We start from the raw sequence: 7,162 nt of genomic DNA, 5'->3' as shown, positions 1-7,162 counted from the left end.
TTTTTATTTCAAGTTTTTATTTAAATTCTAGTTAGTTAACATACAGTGTGATATTAATTTCGGGAGTAGAGTTTAGTGATTCATCACTTATCTATTACACCCAGTACTCATCACAACAAATGCCCTTCTTAATACCCATTACCCATTTAGCTCATCCACCCACCCACCTCCTCTTAAGCAACCCTCACCTTGTTCTCCATAGTTGAGTCTATTTTATAGTTTGCTTCTCTCTCTTTCTTCCTTTTTTTCTTTCCCCTATGTTCATCTTTTTTGTTTTTTAAATTCCACATATGAGTGAAATCATATGGCATGTATCTTTCTCTGACTTATTTTGCTTAGCATAATACACTCTAGCTCGATACATGTCATTGCAAATGGCTAGATTTTATTCTTTTAATGGCTGAGTAATGTTACATTATGTATATGTATGTAACATATTATTTATTCATTGATCAGTCTATGAGCTCTTTCCATCACTTGACTATTGTTGATAATGCTGCTATAAACATCAAGATGCATGTGCCACCTCAAATCAGCAAATCGGTATTTTTGTATCTTGTGGGTAAATACCTAATAGTGCAATGGCTAGATCATAGGGTAGTTCTATTTTTAACTTTGAGGAAACTCCATACTGTTTTCCAGAGTGGCTACACCAGTTTATTTTCCCATCAACAGTGTAAGAGGATCCTCTTCCTTTGCATTCTCACCAACATCTGTTGCTTCCTGTGTTGTTAATTTTAGCCATTCTGACAAGTGTGAGGTGACATCTCATTGTAGCGTTGATTTGTATTTCTTTGATAATGAGTGACGCTGACCATCTTTCAATGTGTCTGTTAGCCATCAGGATGTCTTGGAAAAAATATCTGTTCATGTCTTCTGCTTAAGTCTTAACTGGATTATTATTTTTTTTTTTTGGGTTGAGTTTGATAACTTCTTTATAGATTTTGGATACTAATCCTTTATCAGATATGTCATTTGCAAATATTTTCTCCCATTATGAAGGCTGCCTTTTAGTTTTGTTGATTGTTTCCTTTGCTGTGCAGAAGGGTTTTTTTTTTTTTTAATGAAATCCCAATAGTTTGTTTTTGATTTTGTTTCCTTGCCTCAGAGACATGCTTAGTAAGAACTTGCTATGGCCAAGGTCAAAGAATTTGCTGCCTATGTTCTCCTCTAGGATTCTGATGGTTTCCTGTCTTACATTTAGTTCTTTCATCCATTTTGAATTTATTTTTGTGTATGGTATAAGAAAGTGGCCCAGTCTCATTTTTTCGCTTGTTACAGTTCGGTTTTCTCAACATCATTTGTTGAAAAAACTGTCTTTTTTCCATTGGAAATTCTTTTCTACTTTGTTGAAGATTAGTTGACCATAGCATTGGGGGTCTATTACTGGGTTTTCTATTGTGTTTCATTGATCTATATGTCTGTTTTTATGCCAGTGCCATACTATCTCGATGACTATAGTTTTGTAATATAGCTTGAAGTCAGGAATTGTGATGTCTCCAGCTTTGCTTTTCTTTTTCAAGATGGCTTTGGCTATTTGGGGTCTTTTGTGGTTCCATACAAATTTTAGGACTGTTTGTTCTAGCTCTGGGGAAAATGTTGGTATTTTGATAGGAGTTCCTTTAAATGTGCAGATCGCTTTGGGTAGTATAGACATTTTCACAATATTCGTACTTCTAATCCATGAACATGAAATATTTTTCCATTTCTTTGTGTCATCTTTACTTTCTTGCATAAGTATTCTGTAGTTTCCAGAGTACTCTTTGGTTAGGTTTATTCCTAGATATCTTATGATTTTTGGTGCAATTGTAAATGGGATTGATTCCTTGATTTTTCTTTCTCCTGCTTCATTATTGGCATTTAGAAATCAACAGATTTCTACATGCTGATTTCATATCCTGCAACTTTACTGAATTAATGTATCAGTTCTAGAAATTTTTTTTTGTCTTTCGGGTTTTCTACATAGCATACCATGTCATCTGTGAATAGTGAAAGTTTGACTTATTCCTTGCCGATTTGAATGTCTTTTATTTCTTTTTGTTGTATGATTGCTGAGGCTAGGACTGGTCCAGTACTATGTTAAATAACAATGGTGAGAGTGGACATCCTGTCTTGTTCCTATGAGGAGAAGCTCTGTTTTATCCCATTGAGGATGGTATTAGCTGTGGGTCTTTCTTATATGGCCTTTATGATGTTGAAGTATGTTTCCTCTTTCCCTACTTTGTTGGGGGATAAAATATCAATATTTTATCAATAATGAATGCTGTATTCTGTCAAATGCTTTTTCTTCATCTATTGAGAGGATAGAATGGTTCTTATCATTTCTTTTATTAATGTGGTGTATCATGTTGGTTGATTTGTGAATAGTGAACCGCCCCTAAAGTACAGCAATAAATTCCACTTGGTTGTGGTGAATAATTGTTTTAATGTATTGTTGGATTCAATTTGCTAGGATCTTGTTGAGAATTTTTGCATCCACTTTCATCAGATATATTGGCCTGTAATTCTCCTTTTTAGTGGGGTCTTTGTCTGGTTTTGGAATTAAACTAATACTAGCTTCGTTGAATGAGTTTGAAAGTTTTCCTTCCATTTCTAATTGTTGTAACAGTTTGAGGAGAATAGGTATTAACTCTTCTAAAATGTTTGGTAGACTTCCCCTGGGAAACCATCTGGCCCTGGACTTCTGTTTTCTGGGAGATTTTTGATTACTGATTCAATTCCTTTGTTGGTTATTGGTCTGTTCAAATTTTGTATATATTCCTGTTTCCATTCTGGTAGTTTATATGTTTCTAGGAATTTATCCATTTCTTCCAGATTGTCCAATTTGTCGGCATATAATTTTTCATAATATTCCAATATAATTGTTCATATTTATGTGGTGTTGGTTGTGATTTCTCCTCTCTCATCCATAATTTTATTTATTTGGGTCCTTCCTATTTTCTTTTTGATAAGCCAATTTGAGACTCACTTTAGGATGAATATTCTTCACATAGTTGCTATAGATTTAGATTTACGTTTTCTGTGTATGGATCACTGAAATAGAAAAATCAGTGTCATAATATCAGAGAATCAGTGAGCCATGGGTTTTGAATGAACATCTGTGAATCATGGAATCTGAAGTCTGCTGAGTCATGATACTTAAAAACTACATTTGGGGGCGCCTGGGTGGCGCAGTCAGTTAAGCGTCCGACTTCAGCCAGGTCACGATCTCGCGGTCCGTGAGTTCGAGCCCCGCGTCAGGCTCTGGGCTGATGGCTCGGAGCCTGGAGCCTGTTTCCGATTCTGTGTCTCCCTCTCTCTCTGCCCCTCCCCCGTTCATGCTCTGTCTCTCTCTGTCCCAAAAAAAAAAAAAAAAAAACAAAAAAAAAACCAAACAAACAAAAAACTACATTTGAATGCAGTTTGGATTTGCAGTAATAGAATATTAGAATCACAACTGTGGAATCGCACATTTGTTCTATTTGAAAACCTCAGCTTTTGTTCAAACACTCTGTTATGGCAAATTCACAAATCTTGAGAAATTGAGTCATGGAGAGTCATAATGTGTCGAAGATGCATCTGGGAATACTGGAGCAGTGCTCATGCAAGCTGTGAATGAGCTTGCAGATTGAGAATATTTGTCTGCAACAGCAGAAATACCATTATGAAAGGAAGTCTCTGGTGCAACCCAAATATTCAATACTGTGAGAGGGAGGGAAATACAAATGCTTTATTGTGCATTTACCACACATCAGTTGCTTTATACAGGTCACTGTCTAAAGTGTGTGAGGAAACCAAAGCTGAAGATAATTTCATGTCAAAGATCAGCTGATACATGCCAGAGCCAAGACTTTCATGGCATATCAGTCTGAAGCCTTGGGCAGGACAGCATGGAGGAAGTTTGAGGATCCCTGAGCAGTCAGCCTCTATCTGGTCAGAGTCCCCTCCCAGCTGTGGGCAAAAACTCTTTATCACTTGCACCTTCTTAATTTCCCTCTCTGTCCTAGCAGAGTAACAAGAGCAGATGTTCAACAAACTCACAGGGTTTGTAAAAGTTCCCATGTTGATTTATCTAAGACTAGTGTACCTACATATCCTTACTCTTCTCTTGCTCAAATCCCAGGGCTGTCCTGGGAGAAGATATAGGAATGGATCCCAAATTTGTCTGCATATTATAATCACCTGCTGATCTTTAAGATGTCCTAAAGCCCTGGCCACTCCCAAACCAGTTAAACCACTGTCTCTGAGGGATGGAACACTGGCGTTGGCTTTTTGTTTTTAACGTTCCAGATGATTGCAATGGGAAGTGAATTTGGAAACCATGGGTTTATTCTGTTATTCATGAACAGCAGTGGTTTCAAATAAGAAATAAATAATCCCATTTTTAAAAATTACTGAAGCCAAATCTCAAATCCAGACCAATGAGATCTCTGGGAGATCCTCATAAGAATATCTGGGAGAAGCCTAGGCTGGGTGATTTATAAGAGCTTCTCATGCTGATAGAGGGAGCATCCCTGGAAGCTTAAGGGATGAGCTTCTCATGACTCCTGGAACTGCATAATCCTTTTCTGCAACTTTTCATACTGGGTGGTAGTGTTTTCCTCTCCATGGTTTCACCTATCAGTAAACAAATCACACATTTTTGCTAAAGTTGTGAATTTTGGTCACTTGCAAGTTCTAGAGTTGACCAAGCATCCCTATTTGCCCAGGACTCTTCCAGTTTTAGCACTGAAAATCCCACATCCTAGGAAATCTTGCAATCATAGGCAAACCAGTATGCCTGGTTACTCCACTTGCAACCGAAGTATTTATTTTAAGTTTATTTCTTTATTTTTGAGAGATAAGAGAGTGAGCACAGGTGGGGGAGGGGCAGAAAGAGAGGGAGAGAATCCCAAGCAGGCTCCATGCTGTCAGCACAGAGCCTGACTAGGGGCTTGAACTCACAAACTAGGAGATCATGACCTGAGTCAAAATCAAGAGTCTGACACTTAACCAACTGAGCCACCCAGGCGCCCCATAATCAAAGCATTCTGACTAATTCATTTTCCTTCTGAATGTTGCCTGGAATGACTTCTCTTCATCCTCTTAACCAGGGCCCATAAACAAACCACCACCATGATTTATGGCAACCACATGGATCTCTGCATACATTTCCCACATATATCCTGAGATGTCATCTCAGCCTTCAGTACCTCCCATTCAAAACTGAAATGTGAAGTGTACTCTCTAGCTCTCTCTTCTTACACTTGGATCTCTTTATTCAAAGTTTAATGTCATGTTCTATAAAGTTAAGAAAGCAAAATAATAATTCATTTGGGCTGTTTCTCTTCATGGAACTGATTTTCTCACATCACCTCATGTAAATGATAGTACATCTTAAGAATTCCTTTAAGAAAATAGAAAACAGGAATCTTAGCTATAGGGTGGGTTCTATAAAAGAACACAGAGAACACCAAACAACCATGTCTCACCTCAAGATCAGGAACTCCAACTTGCCCACCAGGAAGACTTGAATGGAAAGGCATCTTGACTCTAAGACAGCTCCAACCCTCAGCAGCAGGAATCTAGAGGTCACCACCCCAGGGTTCCACTGATGACCACTCAGCTAGATGCTATTTGTACACTCCTCTCCATGTGGATCAGCTTTCCTTTGTCTACCAAGGCAAACCCCCTACTATCATTGTCAAATCACTTCAAATTACAAAGAAGAAGACTCTACCTTCTTCAATTGATTTTTATAATACCTGACAAGGAAAATCTTTTCACTTTAGGGCGCTGACTTTCAGAGCGGTTACCTCAGGTCTTCACAGGTCCATAGTCCATCAGCTGTGCACTGAGAATGGGGATCATGACATACTACCTAAGCTGTTCTTTCATTAGGGACTATGGATGCAGTTAGTTTATCATGGAAGCAATGATATGATGCATGCCTAAAAATTGATAAAATCTTAGCGTTGGATGAGTCCAACGTGGAAAATGAAATGCAACTCTAGCCTTTTAGAGATGAAACTAAAATATTATATATTGAAGTCAGAAATAGTTTTGTTTGAACCACAGCTTGTTTTTTACCAGTTGACCTTATGTAATTTACATTATTTCTCTTTATCTAATCTGTAATATGTGAGAAAAGAATATTTGACTATTGTATTTGTCATGAAGGTTAATTTACATAGCTTACTTAATCCCCTGGCATACAGCAGGACCTTCATAACTATTTGTTTCCAACATCAACTCAGGAACTTCACTCTCTTGCTTCTTTGTCCTTAGCCATCACACTGTAACGTGACACAGCACAATAAGGGCTGTTCAGTCAACAATAGGTTCTGTTTTAGATGGAGTGCAAGCTGTTTGGATTTGGGCACCTAGCAGTCCTCCATCAATCTCAAGTCTCTTATGTAACACAAGCACATGATCAAAGATCTTGGACCTTAAACCTGAATCATCAATCTCAGTGGTAATGGGATTTAGAAAAACGTTCTTCCCTGGAAGATCACTAAAAGGTCATAGTCTTGTTTGCCTCTAATAGATTTTCTGTCATTTTGTATAGTAATGTTCAGTTGGGTGGCAAGATTACTGTCCTCCTGAGAATAACAGTCATCTCTGTAGGTATTTTACCCAATTCTCCAACTGGGCTCTGAGTTTCTCTAGAAATGGCCTTTTAATTACTAGCCTCTAATTTTTAACTGGTTTTACTTTTTAGGAGCACAGAAGAAAAAAACAAACCTGATCACAGTGCTCAGTCTTTGTTTGGTACACGCTCCATCAGTCTTCTCTGCAAAGCCCCGTTTGTGTTATTCCATTCATTCATTTATTCATTCTATTTATATGAGCCATTAATATCCCCCTTCATCCATCATCCTCATTCCAATTCCACTCCCTACCCTGAGCATCACAATGTATACACATTGTACCTAAAGAAAATCCTTTCAAACCATTTTTATACATTCACTTACATACATGTATGAAATTGAGTTATTTTGTGTGCATGTCATGAATACAAATATTGCTTTGTTTTGTTAGCCATATAGATAGATAGATAGATAGATATGCATAAACCTAATTCATTGCTATGTTACTGCTTCCAAGATCTGTACCGTGCACAAGCACATCATTACCCATTTCTAAAAAGGAAGGCTACCCATGTTATTTATAGCTCCTCACTCACATAGCCAAAGCTGAATGT

This window comes from Panthera uncia, unplaced genomic scaffold, assembly GCF_023721935.1.
Source record: "Panthera uncia isolate 11264 unplaced genomic scaffold, Puncia_PCG_1.0 HiC_scaffold_156, whole genome shotgun sequence".
In the NCBI taxonomy this organism is placed as follows: domain Eukaryota; kingdom Metazoa; phylum Chordata; class Mammalia; order Carnivora; family Felidae; genus Panthera; species Panthera uncia.
The sequence above is the reverse complement of the archived record's forward strand: the minus strand, read 5'-3'. Positions refer to the sequence as shown.